The sequence below is a fragment of the Ovis aries genome, chromosome 6 (assembly GCF_016772045.2).
Source record: "Ovis aries strain OAR_USU_Benz2616 breed Rambouillet chromosome 6, ARS-UI_Ramb_v3.0, whole genome shotgun sequence".
NCBI classification, from domain to species: domain Eukaryota; kingdom Metazoa; phylum Chordata; class Mammalia; order Artiodactyla; family Bovidae; genus Ovis; species Ovis aries.
This window is the reverse complement of record NC_056059.1, coordinates 86,115,885-86,137,577: the sequence shown is the minus strand read 5'-3', so window position 1 is coordinate 86,137,577 and position 21,693 is coordinate 86,115,885. Positions and strand designations below refer to the sequence as shown.

Here is a 21,693-nt window from a genome sequence, read left to right as displayed (position 1 = left end):
AATGAGAAAGAGCTGAAACAGCTACTGAATAGAGTTCGGAGCCTATTGAAGGAGAACGAGGATGCCATTGCTGGACTAAAAGAAGCCAGTGTTTGTTGGAGTGGAGGAAAAAGGGGAAGGAGTAGAGAAAGATGCTATCCGACACTAGAAAGGCAGAAATGAGGTCATTCAGGGATTTGTAGACTAATTCAGGGATTTGGTCTCAGTCTTGATAACAATGAGAAGCTATTGAAAGGTTTTGAATAGTAGGACTATGATGGGAGGTGACGAGATCAGACTTATGTACTAAAAACTCACTCTTGCTTCAGAGTAGAGAAGAGATTGCGGTAAAGGGAGAATGAAATCAGGTGCACTAGTTCAGAGCCTTTTGCAGTTATCAGAATAAAAGAAGACGGCTTCCCAGTGGCTCGGCAGTAAATGAAAAATCTTCCAGCAATTCAGGAAAAGCAGGTTTGATCCCTGAGTCAGGAGGATCCCCTGGAGAAGCAAATGGCAGCTAGCTCCATAGACAGAGGAGGCAGGCAGGCCACACTCCATGGGACTGCAAAGAACTGGAGAGGACTGAGTGAGTGACTGAAAGTGAAAGTTGCTCAGTAGTGTCTGACTCTTTGCGACCCCATCCACTATACAGTCCATGGAATTCTCCAGGCCAGAATACTGGAGTGGGTAGCCTTTCCCTTCTCCAGGAGATCTTTCCAACCCAGGGATAGAACCCAGGTCTCCCGCATTGCAGGCAGATTCTTCACCAACTGAGTCACAAAGGAAGACCAAGAATACTGGAGTCTGTAGCCTATCCCTTCGCCAGCAGATCTTCCAGACCCAGGAATCAAACTGGGGTCTCCTGAATTGCAGATGGATTCTTTACCAACTGAGGTATCAGGGAAGCACTGAGTGTCTAAACAACAACAAATAAGAGACAATATTGTTTAAGGAGGGTTGGTGGGCATGAAAAGAGCTGAACAGTTTCAAGAGGATTTAAAAAGGAATTTACATGTTGAGCTTTGTAATCATTTGGATATGGAGAGTAAGGCAAATAACACATGCATGACTGTTAGTGCCTTTCACTGAGATGGAGAACTCTGAGGTGAGGGTCAGGAAAGCCATAGAGGCATCTCACATTTACTAGGTCTAAAAGGAACATCTTGCCTTCTGCCTGAGCCTAGTCTTGTTCACCTAGATCATTCTCTCCATTGCTTAGTCTGTCTGCATATCATACCATCTCCTTCCTCAACAGCCAATCTAGCATTAACTATTTTTGAGTCTACCTATCAAATGTCCCTGGTGGCTCAGACGGTAAAAGTGTCTGCCTCCAATGCGGGAGACCTGGGTTCAATCCCTGGGTCAGGAAGATCCCCAGGAGAAGGAAATGGCAACCCACTCCAGTATTCTTGCTTGGAAAATCCCATGGATGGAGGAGCCTTTTAGGCTACAGTTCATGGGGTTGCAAAGAGTCGAACACAACTGAGCAACTTCACTTCACGAGATGTCCCATTCCTAGGTGAGACACCATCAATTTACTGGAATAGTCTAGTCTCTTCACTCTTCTCACAGCTTCTGATATTGTTCCTATCCAATCTGTGTTCCACACTTTAGCCCAAGAAATCACGTAAAACATCAAAACTAATTATAATATCTGTCTTATTGAAACAAGGAGTCAATGGTGGGGGGGATAATAGCCTGCCATGCTGCAGTCCATGGAGTCACAAAGAATTGGATATGACTTAGCAACTGAACAACTTATTGAAATCCTTTTTTTTCATTGGCTCCTCATTGCTTTTATGATACTAGTCAATCATCTAAACTCACCTACGAATCCCCGCACGATTTGAGCCTCATCTCTCACCACTTTCCACACCCATCTTTTTCTCAAGGATACAGATACAGCACATGTCTTTTGATTTCAAGAATGTATGAGACTCTTATTCCTGAGACTCCTGCATCCCTATGTGTGTTATTTCCTTCAACTAGAATATTCTCATCTTATTTTACTCCACTCCATCCCAGCTCTGCTGGCCTACGTCTGCTATTTGTCAGGTTATCCTTTTCTGAGGTCTTCTGGAAAGTGTTAAATTTTCATGAGATCAGTGTTGTATTTTTTCAGCAGCATATTTTAATTGCCTATTTACATTTTTGTCTTCCCTCTCAATTTTGAATTGACAGCAAGGATAGCTATCACTGCATAGTCAGTATCTTGCAGTGCTTGAAATATACTTGCCCATAAATTGGTAACACTTAATTGATTGAAATTAAATTAGCTACTCATCCCTAACCTCATGGCCTTGACCTAAACTTACAAAACAGAGACATGCATGTAGATAGAAAATTTATTTGTGCATTTTAGTGTCTAGTATCTAATGATCTTAAATGTCCAGGACCTTATCCATTGATGATACAAATGTCTGAACAAATGAAATTAGCAATGCTATTTTTCAACAAAGATAAACTAATTCACATGATAAAGTAATATATTTAATTATAGAATTTATAATTGAAGCATTTTGCTATGCTCTTTAATGATTAACCAGTTATCCTTAAAGAAGGTTAAAAGATCTATGTAATATTATTTCAATTCAGATGCAGAATCCTCATCTCCTTAACTAAGGAAAGATAATGTGTTGCATGACCTTTTTAAGTTTTTCTCTGACTTTGCAGTCATCTAAGCATACTTCATAGCTATTCGATGCCACCTACTGGTAAGAGGTGATATTTTTCCTGAAAAGAAAAAGATTGAAATTAAAATAGGTCTATCAGTTCATGGGAGATAGATGGGGAAACAGTGGAAACAGTGTCAGACTTTATTTTGGGGGGCTCCAAAGTCACTGCAGATGGTGATTGAAGCCATGACATTAAAAGACGCTTACTCCTTGGAAGGAAAGTTATGAACAACCTAAGTAGCATATTCAAAAGCAGAGACATTACTATGCCAACAAAGGTCCATCTAGTCAAGGCTATGGTTTTTCCAGTAGTCATGTATGAATGCGAGAGTTGGACTGTGAAGAAAGCTGAGAGCCAAAGAATTGATGCCTTTGAACTGTGGTGTTGGAGAAGACTCTTGAGAGTCCCTTGGACTGCAAGAAGATACAACCAGTCCATCCTAAAGGAAATTAGTCCTGGGTGTTCTTTGGAAGGAATGATGCTAAAGCTGAAACTCCAGTACTTTGACCACCTCATGTGAAGAGTTAACTCATTGGAAAAGACTCTGATGCTCGGAGGGACTGGGGGCAGGAGGAGCAGGGAACGACAGAGGATGAGATGGCTAGATGGCATCACTGACTCGATGGACGTGAGTTTGAGTGAACTCCGGGAGTTGGTGATGGACAGGGAGGCCTGGCGTGCTGCAGTTCATGGGGTTGCAAAGAGTTGGACACGACTGAGTGACTAAACTGAACTGAATTGACCCTTTTCAAATCTATAAGGTAGAGAGGGGATCGAATCTCTCTAGGTTATGTGTGTACAAGTGATTATGTGTATGTGTGTGTGAGTAAGTGAATGTGTGTGAGAGAGAGAAAAAAGAAGAAAGACGAGGAGGATGTGGGGAGGAGGGATGGAGGAGAAAGACAAGAGGAGAGGAGGAGGTGGAATGATCCTCTGAGGTTGCCCCCGGTCCATACGAAGACTTTTTCCTACACACAAAATTCAAATATTTTCTTTTGGAATGCTCAGAAAATACTTAATTTAGAAAGAAAACTTTGAATTTCCTTAACACTTGGAATATGTTTCACAAAGGTGTTCAGAGTTATAATAAATCTTGAAGTCTAGTTTTCCTTTTATTTCTCAATGTTACTTCTCTGCTGCTTACTTTAAAACTCCTTATAGGTTTTAGCTCTGCTTATTGGAATCGAGGACATAACTTTTAACATCATTATAAATTTAAAGCAATATCAACAAATATTTTTTCTTTCAATGTTTAATAGACATCCCCTGTAAAATAATTAAATCTGATATTTGTTTTCTGTAAAGTCTTAAATTGTTTATTAAACTTATTTAATGGCTATAGCATTATGTAAATATTTATTAAATTTCTTTAATTGTAATAATATAGTATTTAATAATCATTAAAGAAATTTAATTAAAACCTAATGCTTTGATATTTTTCTTTGTACTTATTAAAATTATATTTGAAAATTATATTTTCAAAATTGTCTCAATTTAGTCTATTTTAAAATCTATTGGCAAAGAAGATATTCATAGATATCTTAACTCTTCATAAATCACTTGTTCTCATTTTCAGTACTGTTTGCATGTGTGATATTTTTCTTAGTTTATTTTGCTTGTCTTCCTCAATTTTAATCTGTATCTCAAAGACAAAATTAAAAAACTTTTTCTTTTCTCTAAAAACTTTTTCTTTTCTTTTGTTTGTAATATTGAGTTTTATACATTTGGAGCTTATTCTGACATATTATTCTTTTTTTCCCCTAACTTTTAAGTTAAACTCTTATTTTATTGCTCACTTCACTAGTCTTTTAATTTTAGAACAGTTTAAATTGTATGTATTTATTTGTGTGTTTTTGGCTGTGCTGGGTCCTTGTTGCTGCACAGGCTTGTCTCTAGTTGGGGAGAATGGGGGCTACTCTCTAGTTGAGGTGTGCAGGCTTCTCATTGCCATGGCTTTTGCTGTGGAGCACAGGCTCCAGGGCACATGGGTTTCTGTAAACAGCACATGGGCTCAATAGTTGCGCCTTCCAGGCTCCAGATCACAGGCTCAATAATTGTGGCATATGGGGTTATCTGCTCTGAGGCATGTGGGATCTTCCTGGACCAGGAATTGAACCTGCATTGACAGGTGGTTTCTTTACTTTGGGGCCACCGTGGAAGCCCTAGAACAGTTTTATATTTACAGAAAGATTGTGAAGAGAGTTCCCATATACCCCAAATCTAATTTTTCCTGATATCTTTGTTAGGGAAACTAAAATAGAGGCAGTCTTGTTCAGTCTTAAGCGGCAAGAAAGCAAAATAGGCCTCTGATCTGATTCTGACCTATCTGAACACGTCCCTGATGACTTGCTAGCCTCCTGCCGGCTTGTGAGTGCATAGGTTTTTACCAGGGAACTGAGTGGCATTTTAGATAAGATAGAAAATGACTCTTGGAATTTTCTTCAGCCCCTGAGGGTTCGGTTTGGAAGTTCTCTTATCTCACAAGATGAAACATAAAAATGTTAAAGTAAAACCAGAACTGCATTTTTGCAGTCAGACTGATGATGGTTATCAGTTTGTGGCCTGGATTTAAAAAGCATGAGCTCCTGACACTGCGATTTGAATCTCACCTGTGGAGGGGAAGCACTGTTTGGGACTCTTTCCTGATTGGAACTCCAGACTGCTCTCAATATTGATCAGCCCAATTTGGTGATGTATGTACTTCTACCTTTCTCTATTTCTATTTTTCCTTTCTTCTAATGATTGTATATTGAAATTAAATTAAATAATCCTCTATGACATATTGAAAATTTTTATAGTGTTTAACAGGCAGTTTTGTTGGTTAACGAATCTTTTGAACCTAAAACAAAAGTAAAACTTTTGGCAAAACAACCTTATATTACCAGAGTGCATTTGTTACAACGACTGAACCAGTATTACTACATTGTCATTAGGTCACTAAGTCGTATCGGACTCTTTGTGGCCTCATATACCGCAGTAACACAGGCTTCCCTGTCCCTCACTGTCTCCTAAAGTTTGCTCAAACTCATGCCCATTCAGTTGCTGATATATGCACTTTAGTTAATATTAATATACTGATTTTTACTCCCTTGATGGTAGTGGTTTAGTTGCTAAGTCATGTCTGACTCTTTTGCGACCCAATGGACTCTAGCCCACCAGGGTCCTCTGTCCACCGATTTTTCCAGGCAAGAATACTGGATTGAGTTGTCATTTCCTTTTCCAGGGGATCTTTCTGACTCAGGGATCAAATTAATGTCTCCTGCATTGCGGGTGGATTCCTTACCACTAAGCCACCAGGGAAGCTCTATTCTCTTAGTTTTTTACTTAATATCTTTTTCTGTTCCAGTTAGTTCTTATGTCTCCTAGGCTCCTCTCAACTGTGACAGTTTTTCTTATTTTTGATGATCTTGATAATTTCGAGGAACAATTGTCAGATATTCTGTAGAATGTCTCTGAATTAGGACCTGCCTGATAGCTTTTCTCAGTATTACACTGGAGTCATGAGTGTGGGGGAGGAAGAATACAAAGGTGAGGTTCCAGTTTCACTTCAACATATTAAAATGATCTTGATGTTAATTCTGATAAATATGACATGTGCTGTGGTTCTCACCCCCTACTGAGTTTCTGATAGTAAGACTGGGGTGGACTAACAAACTTCCAAGTGATGTTGATGCTACTGATCTGGGAACCACAGTTTGACAAACACTGTTATAAAAGAAGAAAATGTAACCTGTGAATAGTGACTGGCCTATGGAAGATGGTGAATTTTACTCTAAGTACAGTATGCCTTAATAAGTCTGACTTAAACAAAACAAAGAAGATTTTAACATATTACAAAGAAAAAGAATTAGCATGGGTTCTGGGACACTCATTCTGGTTCTCCCACCTCTTAAGTGAAGAATGTTGGGTACATTCCTTACCACTTCTGTGTCTCTGTGTCCTTATATGCAAAATGTAGGTGATAATGCTGTTGTTTCATAGTTTTCTGAAAATTACAATTTGACAAATGGTAGCATTTGATTCATGCTAAACATGAATATAACTCTGTGGTATTCTTTTATTAAAAGGAAAAACTATTAGGTGACTACGATTTCTTAGTAGGCATCCAAAAGAGAGTAAATTGGATTTTTTTCTCAAGGACAGCTGGGGTTGGTGAATTGACATGCCAGATTATTAACAGTTATTCTATGGGTAACAGAATGTGATGTGGAAAAATACAAATGAGCTTCTATTTATAACTGAGTTGTATTTATGGAATTATACATGATTATGCCTGAAATTGCAAATGGTTTTACTCAAGCTTGTTCTTTATAGAACTGTGTGTTGTTGTTTAGTCGCTAAGTCGTGTTTCACTTTGTGACCCCATAGACTGTAGCCTGCCAGGCTCATGTGTCCATGGGATTTCCCAGGCAAATATACTAGAGTGGACTGCCATTTCCTTTTCCAGCAAATCTTCCTGACCCAGGGATCAAACTCACATCTGCTGCATTGCAAGTGGATTCTTTACTGCTGAACCACAAAGGAAGCCCTATAAAGTTGTGTAATGTTATAAGATTAAACTTTATATATGATATAGACATTCATTAATACCTCCAATTGTGACATTTCTGAAATATATATTATTATAATGCTTTGACTGGATAGATATTAGGTCTTGATTAGTTCTACTTAATTTATCTTTTGATCTGATCTTTTGAATGAGTTATATCAATGAATCTCAGACTTAATGTACTTTGGAATTGTACACAGGGATAATCAAAGCACAGAATATGGACCTCCTTTCAGAGATTATGATTCAGGAGATTTGAGATTAGGTCTGAGAATATGCATTTTTGAAATTTTTAGAATATATAGATGTTAACAGTTGAGGCATATAACATTTTAAGAATGACAAAACAATTAAAACTATGTGGGCATGTTCTATTGTAGTCTTCCCAGACCAGATTCGATTAGAATCTTCTCCAGGCCAGAATACTGGAATATTCACACTGTTGTCTTTGGATATAATTATTTCTCCCTTCTTCATGTCCTGCCAAAGTTCTACTTGACTTTCAAGACCATTTCAAGTTTATTTTTTCAAAATTACTTTTATATGCCTTATACCTGTAATGCCCAGTTCAGTTCAGTTCAGTTCAGTCGCTCAGTCATGTCCGACTCTTTGTGACCCCATGAATCGCAGCATGCCAGGCCTCCCTGTCCATCACCAACTCCCGGAGTTCACTCAGACTCATGTCCATCGAGTCAGTGATGCCATCCAGCCATCTCATCCTCTGTCATCCCCTTCTCCTCCTGCCCCCAACCCATCCCAGCATCAGAACTTTTCCAATGAGTCATCTCTTCACATGAGGTGGCCAGAGTACTAGAGTTTTAGCTTTAGCCTCATTCCTTCCAAAGAAACCCCAGGGCTGATCTTCAGAATGGACTGGTTGGATCTCCTTGCAGTCCAAGGGACTCTCAAAAGTCTTCTCCAACACCACAGTCCAGAGGTCTGTGCTATATTTCTCTTCTTGTTTTGTATTCTTTCATATAGCAAGCTCTTTATATAATTCATGGATCTGTTCATTTATTTTTCAAGTATAGAATAAATTATACTGCTGGGGAAGAGAAGTTGAATGTATTATGGATACTTTGTTGAATATGGAATGATTTATAAACTGTTTTTTTTTTTTTTCTCAAAACTCCAACACAGACACTATAGGCAATCAGGTTAGAAACTTTTATCACAGTTGTTTTCTTTTCTTTTAGTGTTTTAGGGTACCTGACATGACCATGAAAAAGGTTGCAGGGAAAATGATCATGGCATATTTTTCCTGCTCTGTGAAGATATCAAAGAGATGATGATAATCCTTAAAATGAGATTAAAATGACAGGAAAATGGGAGGAAGATTTTCCAAAAGTAATGATAGGAGCTGAATTTAATTTATACTGCTTTCTGGTAGTGGGATCAGAAGCTGGAGTTAATAGGGAATTATCAAGGAAGTGACAGCTCTTTGACTTATAAAGTCAGTGTTGTTCAGTTGCTAAATCATATCTGACTCTTTGCGACCCCATGATCTGCAGCATGACAAATTTCCCCGTCCTTCACTATCTCCTGAAGTTTGCTCAGACTCATGTCCTTTGAGTTGGTGATGCCATCCAACCATCTCATCATTTGTCACCTCCTTCTCCTCTTGCCCTCAATCTTTCCCACCATCAGGGTCTTTTCCAACAGTTCCATCAAGTGGCCAATGTCAGTAGTTAAAAGTAATCAAATGCACAGCAAGAAGAAAAATATTTTAAGAATGAAACATAAGTTATTCATTAAGGTTTAATGAGATACTTAAGGGACTCAAAATTCTACAGACCAAGTCTTCCAATGGAAACTGGAACCAGCTTCTTTATGCTTCTTCATCTTGTATTCAAAACATTCTGTAACCAATAAGCCTCTTCCCAAGAAACTGACTCCAAAATTGTCTTCTTTTAAGAGTCCTTAGGCAGAGCAAAGATTTCCATAATTTTTGTGGCTGGATGGAGTCTGGTACAGGCAGAATTTATACTGGAAATGTTTCTTTGGTAGATGATGAAGAGTGAGGCAGTAAATGTGAAAAATAGCTATTGATCCACAGTTGTACCTACTGAATAATTCAGTAATTATTCTTGTAAAAGTGAATGGGATATCATCAAGAGGACTGTCCTCTATCCTTTGTCTTACAAGGACATAGACAAAGTGGCTAAGATGTTGTAGCCATGCATTCCGGGAGAAAAACTCACTCAAAAGGACAATGCAAATAGTGGAGTGCAGTTTATTACACTGTCGGGCCCAAGGCAGAGTCTCCTCTTAGCCAAGGACCCTGACCAGTTTTTGTGAAAACCTTATATATCCTAAGTGTACGTGCTCAAACCCACCTCCCCAGATTCTCTGAAACTAGTCTGAACAAAGGAAAAGAAAGATGCAATCAAATTTAACCTGTGATTTGTATGCCTTAAACCCATAATTAGTGTGCCTTAAGCCTAGGTAGTTAACAGTGGACAGTTATCAATAGGGCTTCCTTAGTGGATTAGATGATAAAGCATCTGTTTGCAATGCAGGAGACCTGGGTTCGATCCCTGGGTTGGGAAGATCCCCTGGAGAAGGAAATGGCAGCCCACTCCAGTATTCTTGCTTGGTAATTGCCTAGCACATAAAATAGTTAATCTGTAAGTACTTTTGAAGCAAAGCATAAGTAATGCTCACTGAGATAATTATATGCTTCACATATTGTTTTTTGAGTAAAGTAATTGTAATTATTCACAATTATTACCAGGGACAATGCTATGACTAATAAATAAATTATCAATAGGCCTGTGGTCATACCCCAATAACCATAATAGAATTTATGATTCTATTTGGTTACACAGATAATTAAGGTAGGCTTTTAGGTGATGGAGAGTCCAGGTATGAGCCCTGGGGCTCTTCCATCGGGGGGGGGGGGGGGGGTCTGGTTTTCCAGTTGGTATGTCGTTTCCATAGATACTGGGCATATAGCTCAAAGTCCACAGTTTGGCACAAGATGGAGTCCTGCTCTCAAGATGGAGCCTATTCTGTTTCCTCCTTCAAAGAAATACAGTTGTCTAAATGTCCAGGAAGGAAAGAAGCACCAGATATAAGGAAGTACCTGGGTAAACTACATAATCTCTCATTTGGAATGCTCAGAAGGCTCCTTCAATTTAACAGCCCCCTAGGGCTTTTATTATCCTTACCTACAAATGTGCAAAATAAATTGCTAAAATAAATTTGCATTAAATAAAAGTCAATGACAAACCATTCAGGTCTTTATTTGCTAACTAAATATGTTTAATAAATGGTGGAGAGGGTGTGGAGAAAAGGGAAACCTCTTACACTGTTGCTGGGAATGCAAACTAGTACAGCCACTATGGAGAACAGTGTGGAGATTCCTTAAAAAACTGGAAATAGAACTGCCTTATGACCCAGCAATCCCACTGCTGGGCATACACACTGAGGAAACCAGAATTGAAAGAGACACGTGTACCCAAATATTCATCGCAACACTGTTTATAATAGCCAGGACATGGAAGCAACCTAGATGTCCATCAGCAGATGAATGGCTAAGAAAGCGGTGGTATATATACACAACGGAGTATTACCCAGCCATTAAAAAGAATACACTTGAATCAGTTCTAATGAGGTGGATGAAACTGGAGCCGATTATACAAAGTGAAGTAAGCCAGAAAGAAAAAAACAAAACAAAACACTAATACAGTATACTAACACATATATATGGAATTTAGAAAGATGGTAATGATAACCCTGTATGCAAGACAGCAAAAGAGACAACAGATGTATCGAACAGACTTTGGACTGTGGGAGAGGAAGAGAGTGGGATGATTTGGGAGAATGTCATTGAAACATGTATAATATCATGTAAGAAACAAATCACCAGTCTAGGTTTGATGCAGGATACAGGATGCTTGGGGCTGGTGCACTGGGATGACCCAGAGAGATGGTATAGGGAGGGAGGTGGGAGGGGAGTTTAGGATTGGGTACACCTGTGGTGGATTCATGTTGATGTATGGCAAAACCAATACAGTATTGTAAAGGAAAATTAAAAAGAAAAAAAACCAAAAAAAACCAAAAAAACAATGCTAGATGCTTGGGTAGGTGTTTTGGGAAAAATATGTGAATAATTACAATTACTTTACTCAAAAAATAATATGTGAAGCATATAAGTATCTCAGTAAGCATTATTTATGCTTTGCTTCAAAAGTACTTACAGATTAACTATTTTATGTGCTAGGCAATTACTAGGGACAATGCAATGACTAATAAATCTTTTTCTTTAATGAAGCTTATATTTTATTCTGATGGAGGGAGAGAGAAAACAAACAAAAACTTATGTGTAATATGCCATGTGGAGATAATTCCTGTGAATTATCATACTGAAGAGTGGAGGACTAAAATTTAGGGGAACATTGGTATAAATCAATCTAGAAATGCCTATGAAAGTGATGCTTAAGCAAAAAACTGAATGAAAGTTATACTTCATGAAGAACAAAATAAACCATTTATAGGGTACAGACTGTTATCTCTACATTGGAATGCTCCCCTAAAATTCAACATTTGCTACTTATCTCCATGTAGATGTCTACACAACTTCTCAAAATTTAACTCTTATCCTCCCTTTCTTGTAACTTGTATCCCAAGTGAGTAAATTCCCAAGAAAACGTTCTTTGACTTGCTCAGCCCCCAAACTGTGGAATCATCCTTTACTCCACTCTCTCACTTACCATTCCCAAATCCTGTCAGCTCTGTGGCTATTTCTTACAAATCCATCACTTTCATTTATGTCCAAGTCATCATGGTCCATTGCCTGAATAGCTGAAAAAATTCTTGCCAACTGAAAAAACACTTGCCAACCACCATACAGCTCTATAAGAATTAGGTCATTAGCCACTGTGATTGCTGACCTCTAACAAACCCTGAAAGGAGTAAAGGATGGAGATTAGGAAAGAGGCACACTGTGCTTTGGGAAAACCAAAAGAATAGAATTTCAGATAGTTAGGTATTTTCATGAGAAACTTTTGAACTCAAGTACTTGCATCTTCTCGTACCTAAAGGGGCCCTAAAATCATTAACAGAGATATCTGTTCCTTGTAACTAGCAGAAATCTTCTAGAGATTTGTGTGCTTGGTTGCATGCATCCTCTTCACCAAAATCATATATATATACAGAGAGAGATACAGACTTCCCCATACCTTTTCAGAGCAGTTCTTCAGAACTAGCTGAGAGGGTGTCTCCCAGGCTATAGTCCTCAGCAATTCCCCCCAAAGCTGAATTTATAACTCTTACATTGTTGTGTATGCATGTTTTTTTAGTTAATATCCTGACTATTCTTTCAGATTCTACTCTTGCCCACACCTCCAATCTCACATTTATTTTCAGCGCAGTCACTAATGTAAATCTTTTAAAATAGGGATCAAATCTCTCAGTCCTCTGCTCAGATCTCCATGTTGAATTTTTCAAAAACAACCAAAGATGTTAGAGTGGACACCAAATCCCTTTGCAATCTGGCTCCCCAACCTTTTTCCTGTCCTCTCTCTCCTTGTTCCTTTTTCTCCTCTATCCATACTAACCCCCTTTCAGTTCAGTTCAGTTCAGTTCAGTTGTTCAGTCATGTCCGATTATTTGCGACACCGCAGCACTCCAGGCCTCCCTGTCCATCACCAACTCTCAGAGTCCACCCAAACCCATGTCCATTGAGTCAGTGATGCCATCCAGCCATCTCATCCTCGGTCGTCCCCTTCTCCTTCTGCCCCCAATCCCTCCCAGCATCAGAGTCTTTTCCAATGAGTCAACTTTTTGCAAGAGGTGGCCAAAGTACTGGAGTTTCAGCTTTAGCATCATTCCTTCCAAAGAACACACAGGACTGATCTCCTTTAGAATGGACTGGTTGGATCTCCTTGCAGGCCAAGGGACTCTCAAGAGTCTTCTCCAACACCACAGTTCAAAAGCATCAATTCTTTGGCACTCAGCTTTCTTCAGTCCAACTCTCACATCCATACATGACCACTGGAGAAACCATAGCCTTGACTAGACGGACCTTTGTTGACAAAGTAATGTCTCTGCTTTTTAATATGCTACCTAGGTTGGTCATAACTTTCCTTCCAAGGAATAAGCATCTTTTAATGTCATGGCTGCAATCACCATCTTCAGTGATTTTGGAGCCCAGAAAAATAAAGTCTGCCACTGTTTCCACTGTTTCCCATCTATTTGTCATGAAGTGATAGGACTGGATGCCATGATCTTAGTTTTCGGAATATTGAGTTTTAAGCCAAACTTTTTCACTCTTCTTTTTCACTTTCATCAAGAGGCTCTTTAGTTCTTCTTCACTTTCTGCCATAAGGGTGGTGTCATCTGCATATCTGAGGTTATTGATGTTTGTCCCTGCAATCTTGATTCCAGCTTGTACTTCCTCCAGCCCAGTGTTTCTCATGATGTACTCTGCATAGAAGTTAAATAAGCAGGGTGAAAATATACAGCTTTGATGTACTCCTTTTTCTGTGTAGAACCAGTCTACTGCTCCATGTCCAGTTCTAACTGTTGCTTCCTGACTTGCATACAGGTTTCTCAAAAGGCAGGTCAGGTGGTCTAGTATTCCCATCTCTTTCAGAATTTTCCACAGTTCATTGTGATCCACACAGTCAAAGGCTTTGGCATAGTCAACAAAGTATAACCCCCCCTTTACTATTCCCCAAATATACTGAGCATGCCCTTGATTTGGCACATTTGTACCTACTGTGCCATTTTTCTGGAATGCTCTTCCCCAAAATATTTATATAGGTCACTCATTTTTCTTATTCAGATCCCTATTCAAATACTACCTGATAGTGAAAGTGAGTCGCTCAGCCGTGTCCAACTCTTTGTGACCTACTGAAGTGGGTAGCCTTTCCCTTCTCCAGAGGTTCTTCCCAAACCAGGGATCAAACCCAAGTCCTCTGCATTGCAGGCATGTTCTTTACCAGCTGAGCCATAAGGGAAGTTCAAGAATACTGGAGTGGGTAGTCAACCCCTTCTCCAGGAGATCTTCCTGATATAGGGATTAAACCTCAGTTTCCTGCATTACAGGCAGATTCTTTGCCAACAGAGCTATCAGGGAATCAAATACCTACTCAGAATGAAATTTCTTGGTCACTATATTTAAGATAAGCTACTCCTTACCTTATCATCCTGCTTTACCTTTTGGAAATTAGTATCAATTAATACTTGGCATTCTAAATGTCTCACTTGTTTTGTCTATTGCCTGCTTCATCTCAGCAAACTGTGGGAATTTAAGTCTGCTGTTATCCAGTATTGTACTTTGGCACTGTGTAGTTCAGTAGCCAAGTTGTTTGACTCTTTGCAACCCCATGAACTGCAGCATGCCAGGCTTCCCTATCCTTCACTATCTTCCAGAGTTTGTTCAAACTCATGTCCATTGAGACGGTGATGCCATCCAACCATCTCATTCTCTGTTGCCTCCTGGTGACTTAAAACACACACACACACACACACACACACACACACAATGTCAGAGTTACAAATCAAGTTTTATTTAAGGGCAAAATGAGGACTATATCCCAGAAGACAGCACCCCAGATAGTGCTGAAGAACTGCTCCAAAAAGGTGAACAGGGTGGTCAGCATATATGCGATTTTGTTGAAGGGGGAGTACGTGCAAAAAGTAGATATTTTTTTGCAGAAAGTTACTGCTAGTCTCATGAAGTATACTGCTAGTCATGAGGAGCAGATATCACCATGAAGGATTTTAGGGCTTTTCCAGATATGAGGAGATACAAGAATTGAGCTCATAAAATCACTTCCTGAAAATATCTATCTCTCTAAAGACCTATCCTGCAAATTTCCCCGGAGTACAGAGTGCCTTACTTCTACTCTCCACTCTGAATTCCTTTCAGGGGCTGTTGAAAATCAGCATCTGCAGTTAACACATGATTTAAACCTTGTAGAGGTGGATGGCAAATGTAATTTGTAGTTGACACCTACTAGGCCATTAATAGAAAACTGTGAAACAAAAAAGACAAAATAATATCTTTCAATTTATATGCAGAAAATGATGGGATCAAGAAAAAAAGCAAAACACTAAGAATATAACCACCTTCAACTCTGCCACAAAAGCATGATTCTCAGTGAAATTGAATATCAGTGCTATGATAAGATTTTAATATTTATATTTTCTCATATTATCTGAAAGTAAGCATAGAATTTGAAGTGATCAGAGGTATTATTCACCACAATAATTACTTTGCTAATTCCCTTTTGCCTTAGTTCTTTCTTTTTCTGAAGTAAAGTGATAGCCATATAGACACACCTGCAAGTACAAAGGCTGCTTTTACATTACAGGAATGGAACCCCAAAAATATAAATGGGAGTTCTATAAACATATTGACTTCCTCTGGTCCAGAAAGAGAAAGGGAAACTTAATTTCCCTAATTTAAACAAATTATAATTGGCAAATAAAAGGTTTCAAGGTTCTTATTCTTTGGAATGTAAATAAATATCTCCAGAGATGGAAATATGTCAAGTGCCTCTAATTTTGAAAGTCCAGGTGATGTTTCCTGGATTCCAAATGATATAAAGACATATCTGTCAGAGAGTAGATTTCAGGATCTTTTAACTACCAAGTCTTGTTTGTTAACTTGGACCCCACATTTCATAAAGTCTTGCCCACATAAAAATGTAGAAGTATTTTCTCTATAGTCCTGCCATTCAGTCATGTTTTAATTTTTTTTTTTCCTACTGAGCATTTTTATTCTTTCCTCTCAACAAGCTGTTTCTAATTTCCCAACGAACATACTAATATACATACACACACACAATCCTACATCATCACGTTTTATAAATCCAGCCAATTGTTGTTGTTGTTGTTCCAGTCTCTACATTGTGTCTGATTCTTTGTGACCCCATGGACTACCTTGGGAACAAGCTCCTCTGGCCTTCACTATCCCCTGGAGTTTAACCAAATTCATGATCATGAGTCAGAGATGATATCTAACCCATTTCATTGTCTGCTGCACCTTCTCCTTTTGCCTTCAGTCTTTCCCAGCATCAGGGTCTTTTTCCAGTGAGTTGGCTCTTTGCAGCAGGAGACCTAAGTATTGGAGGTTCAGCTTCAGCAACAGTCCCTCCAAAGAATATTCAAGGTTGGTTTCCCTTAGGATTTACTGATTTGATCTCCTTGAGGGCCAAGGGACTCCAGAGAGCTTCTCCAGCACCACAATTCAAAAGCATCAGTTTTTCAGTGCTCAGCCTTCTTTATGGTCCAACTCTTATACCCATACATGACTATTGGAAAAACCATAGCTTTGACTAGACGACCTTTATTGGGAAAGTGATGTCTCTGCTTCTTAATGCACTGTCTAGTTATGTCATAGGTTTCCTTTCAAGGAGCAAGCATCTTTTGATTTCATGGCTGCAGTCACCATCTGCAGTGATTTTGGAGCCCCCTCAAAATAAACTTACTCACTGTTTCCATTGTTTCCTCATCTATTTGGCATGAAATGTTGGGACCAGATGCCATGATCTTAGTTTCTGGAAGGTTGAGTTCTAAGCCAACTTTTTCACTCTTTTCTTTCACTTTCATCAAGATGATTTCTGCCATAAGGGTGATGTCATCTGCATACCTGAGTTTATTGATATTTCTCCTGGCAATCTTGATTCCAGCTTGTGCTTCTTCCAGCTCAGTGTTTCTCATGATATACTCTGCATATAAGTTAAATAAGCAGAGTGACAATATACAGCCTTGACACACTCCTTTCCTAATTTGGCACCAGTCTGTTGTTCCATGTCCAGTTCTAACTGTTGCTTCCTGACCTGCATACGTGTTTCTCAAGAGGCAGGTCAGGTGGTATGGTATTCCCATCTCTTTCAGAAATTTTCACAGTTTGTTGTGATCCATTCAATCAAAGGCTTTGGCATAATCAATAAAACGGAAGTAGATATATTTCTGGAACTCTTTTGCTTTTTCAAGGATTGAATGGATGTTGGCAGTTTGATCTCTGGTTCCTCTGCCTTTTGTAAATCCAGTTTGAACAGCTGGAATTTCATGGTTCTTGTACTGCTGAAGCCTGGCTTGGAGAATTTTGAATATTACTTTTCAAGCGTGTGAGATGAGTGCGATTGTGTGGTAGTTTGAACACTCTTTGACATTGCCTTTCTTTGGGATTGGAATGAAAACCGATCTTTTCCAGATCGGTTTGGAGTTTTCCAGATTTGCTGGCATATTGAGTATAGCATTTTCACAGCATCATCTTTTAGGATTTGAAATAGCTCAACTGGAATTCCATCACTCCCACTAGCTTTGTTCATAGTGATGCTTCCCAAGGCCCACTTGACTTTGCATTCCAGAATGTCTGGCTGTAGGTTGGTGATCACACCACTGTGGTTATCTGGGTCATGAAGATCTTTTTGTATAGTTCTTCTGGGTATTTTTGCCACTTCTTAATGTCTTCTGCTTCTGTTAGGTCCATACAATTTCTGTCCTTTATTGTGCTCATCTTTGCATGAAGTATTCCCTTGGTATCTCTAATTTTCTTGAAGAGATCTCTAGACTTTACCATTCTATTGTTTTCTATTTCTTTACATTGATCACTGAGGAAGGCTTTCTTATCTCTCCTTGCTATTCTTTGGAACTCTGCATTTAAATGGGTTTATCTTTCCTTTTCTCCTTTGCCTTTTGCTTCTCTTCTATTCACAGTCATTTGTAAGGCTTCCTGAGACAACTGTTTTGCCTTTTTGCATTTCTTGGAGATGGTCTTGATACCTGCCTCTTGCACAATGTCATGAACCTCTGTCCATAGTTCTTCTGGCACTCTGTCTATCAGATCTAATTCCTTGAATCTATTTGTCACTTCCTCTGCATAATCATAAGGGATTTGATTTAGGTCATATCTGAATGGTTTATAGATTTTCCCTACTTTCTTCAATTTAAGTCTGAATTTGTCAATAGAGTGGTGGCTGTGTGGCAGGAGTGACTGTGAGGAGATACCCCATGTCCAAGAACAAAGGAGAAGCCCCAGCAAAATGATCAGTCAGCCAGCCAGTTCAGTAGCTCAGTCGTGTCTGACTCTTTGCGACCCCATGGACTGCAAGCAAGCCAGGCTTCCCTGTCCATCACCAACCTCTGGAGCAAGATGGTAGGAGGGGCAAAATCACATTTAGAATCAAACCCCATACCTGCCAGAACCATTCAGAGGGCTCAAACAAACCTGTGCACACCAGGATCCAGAGATCCCGCAAGACTGAGACAGAACTGTGTTTGTGTCTCCTGAGGATGTACACATCCGCAACGGACTGCCGCAGGGGCAGAGGCTCGGGGTCTGGCTGCAGTAAATGTGGGTATGGCATAACCCCTTTTGGAGGAAGTTGTCATTAATTCCACAATATAGCTGCCAGAACTTGCACAGGACTGGGAAAGAAACTCTTGGCAGGCACAATCAGAACCTTGCGTGCACCAGGACCCAGGAGAAAGGAGCAGTGACCCCACGAGAGATTGACCCAGCCTTGCCCAGGAGTGTCCAAGAGTCTCTGGTGGAGGCGTGGGTCGGCAGTGGCCTGCTGCAGGGCTGGGGGCACTGGGTGTAGCAGTACATGCATGGGACCTTGTGAAGGAGGTCACCATTGTCTTCATTACCTCCACCATAGTTTGGCTCCAGGTAAATAACAGGGAAGGAACACAGCCTCAACTATCAACAGAAAATTGAATTAAAGATTTGCTGAACATGACCCGCTCATCAGAACAGGACCCAATTTCCCCCTCAGTAATCCTTCCCATCAGGAAGCTTCCATAAACCTCTTGCCCTTCTCTGTCAGAGAGCAGACAGACTGAAAACCACAATCACAGAAACTAACCAATCTGATCACATGGACCACAGTCTTGTCTAACTCAATGAAACTATGAGCCATGCCATGTAGGGCCACCCAAGATGGATGGGTCATGGTGGAGAGTTCTGACAAAATGTGGTCCACTGGAGAAGGGAATGCAAACCACTTCAGTGTTCTTGCCTTGAGAACCCCATGAACAGTATGAAAAGGCAAAAGATAGGACACTGAAAGATGAACTCTCCAGGTCAGTGGGTGTCCAATATGCTACTGGAGATCGGTGGAGAAATAACTCCAGAAAGAATGAAGAGACAGAGCCAAAGCAAAAACAACACCCAGTTGTGGATGTGACTAGTGATGGAAGTAAACTCCAATGCTGTAAAGAGCAATATTGCATAAGAACCTGGAATGTTAGGTCCATGAATCAAGGCAAATTAGAAATGGTCAAATAGGAGATGGCAAGAGTGAACATTGACATTTTAGGAATCACTGAACTAAAATGGACTGGACTGGGTGAATTTAACTCAGATGACCATTATATCTACTACTGTGGGCAAGAATCTCTTAGAAGAAATGGAGTAGCCATCATAGTCAACAAAAGGGTCTGAAATGCAGTACTTGGATACAATCTCATAAACAACAAAATGATCTCTGTTCATTTCCAAGGAAGTCATTCAACAAGAGTCTGAAATGCAGTACTTGGATGTAATCTCAAAAACAACAGAATGATCTCTGCTTATTTCCAAGGCAAACTATTCTATATCATGGTAATCCAAGTCTATGCCCCGACCAGTAATGCTGAAGAAGCTGAAGTTGAATGGTTCTATGAAGACCTACAAGACCTTCTAGAACTAACATCAAAATAGATGTCCTTTTCATTATAGGGGACTGGAATGCAAAAGTAGGGAGTCAAGAAATACCCAGAATAATGGGAAATTTTGGCCTTGGAGTACAGAATGAAGCAGGGCAAAGGCTAATAGAATTTTGCCAAGAGAATGCACTAGTCATAGGAAACACCCACTTCCAACAACAGAAGAGAAGACTCTACACATGGTCATCACCAGATGGTCAATACTGAAATCAGATTGATTGTATTCTTTGAAGCCAAAGATGGAGAAGATCTAGACAGTTAGTAAAAACAAGCTTCGGAACTGACTGTGGCTCAGATCATGAACTCCTTTTCCAGAGGTTCTTCCAAATCAATTTGCAAGAGCATTTTGCTTACATGTATACATTTATTAAAATATATATATTTTTGCTTGTTTATTTTAAATTAAGGAGACAACACCTTATGAATTACTTTTCTCCCAGTTTTTCTCATTCATGAATGTCCTAGAGATAATTTTTTATCAGTATATACAGATCATTATTTTTACGTAGTGTTTAGATGTCTTACACCTATTCTTCTAATTAGAATGTTATTTCTTCTCTTTCATTTCATTCTTTATAGAAATCTGAGTTGTCCTTTTAAACCTGGCTCAAATATTATCTCTTGCATGAAACCTTCCCGCATCTTTCAGGCTATGTTAAAATGGGCTGAAAGACTGGGTGGATAAGAGGATGAAACGGGACCCAATCCATGTGTAAGGTTAATCTCCCTGAGGGGTGTTCATAAATTGAAGCACAAGGTCCAATGGAGTGGGATGAATTGGAGTGTATTTGAGCAGTGAGCAGTATTCATGTCTGTGGGGGAAAGGGGTTTTAGTGGTAATATTTATAAATCAGTGGGCATTAGGGGAAAGCTTTTGTGCTTGGATCCTAGATCTTTTCCTTTTTTGAAATAGGATTTTCTTTACTAACTAGAGTGAACAAGGAAAGAATCTGATTCTAAAGAAGATAGAATTGAGGCACATGTCATGTCTCTTTCCATTTGTCTGAAGTTCAGTATAGAATTCATATCCAACTATGGGACTATAGAGGACTTCTCTTGTGACTCAGCTGGTAAAGAATCTGCCTGCAATGCAGGAGACCTGGGTTTGATTCCTGGCTTGGGAAGATTCCCTGGAGAAGGGAAAGGCTGCCTACTCCAGTATCCTGGCCTGGACTGCATAGTCCATGGGGTCACAAGAGTTGGACATGACTGAGTGACTTTTACTTTCACTTTCATGGAACTATGGAAGATGTGGTCTCGTGTAGGTAAGAACACTTTCAAAGGTAATGGAGAAGGTTGCAACAACATCGTAAATAAAGAAATAACTTTTTTGAGGAATGATCTTAAAATAAGAAAAAATAATTTTAAACCTTCTTTCCTACCAGGCTCTGTCAGGTTTGGTTCAAGAACTTGAGAGAATGACACTGTAGGGGAAAAAAAATTGCTTTTTATGAAATTAACTAGGGATGGGGAAAGTAAAAGCACATACTCTTCCTCTTGGTACTTCCTTTGTCATTATTATCATAAATAATACTTCTGGGTAGTTATTATAGCATGAGTTCCTTGAAGGTAAATTTTACCTGTGATTGAATTATGTGTGTTCAGTGACTGACATAATGTCTGGCACTTACTTGATGCTAAGAAATTGTTTCTTGAATTGATTTTTAAATAATTAACTGTCTGAATTGCTTTTCAAAAGAATATGAAACAAAAAAATTAGCTACTCTTGCAGAACTTCGGAAAACAGTAGCAAATTAGTAGAATTTATTATCTTCAAACTTGCTGATTATCTTTGATTTTCATTGTGCTCCAAGCTG

The 21,693-nt window shown here is 39.3% G+C and overlaps 1 protein-coding gene across 1 annotated transcript in view; it reads left to right on the top strand.

Moving 5' to 3' along the window:
- The first annotated feature begins 5,231 nt into the window (after positions 1–5,231).
- Positions 5,232–21,693, top strand: part of LOC101120331 (sulfotransferase 1E1) — a 57,994-nt gene continuing 41,532 nt past the window's right edge. Inside the window, exon 1 of the mRNA XM_042251487.2 lies at positions 5,232–5,348. The gene's annotated coding sequence lies outside the window, so the exon portion shown is untranslated. The remainder of the gene's footprint in view (positions 5,349–21,693) is intronic.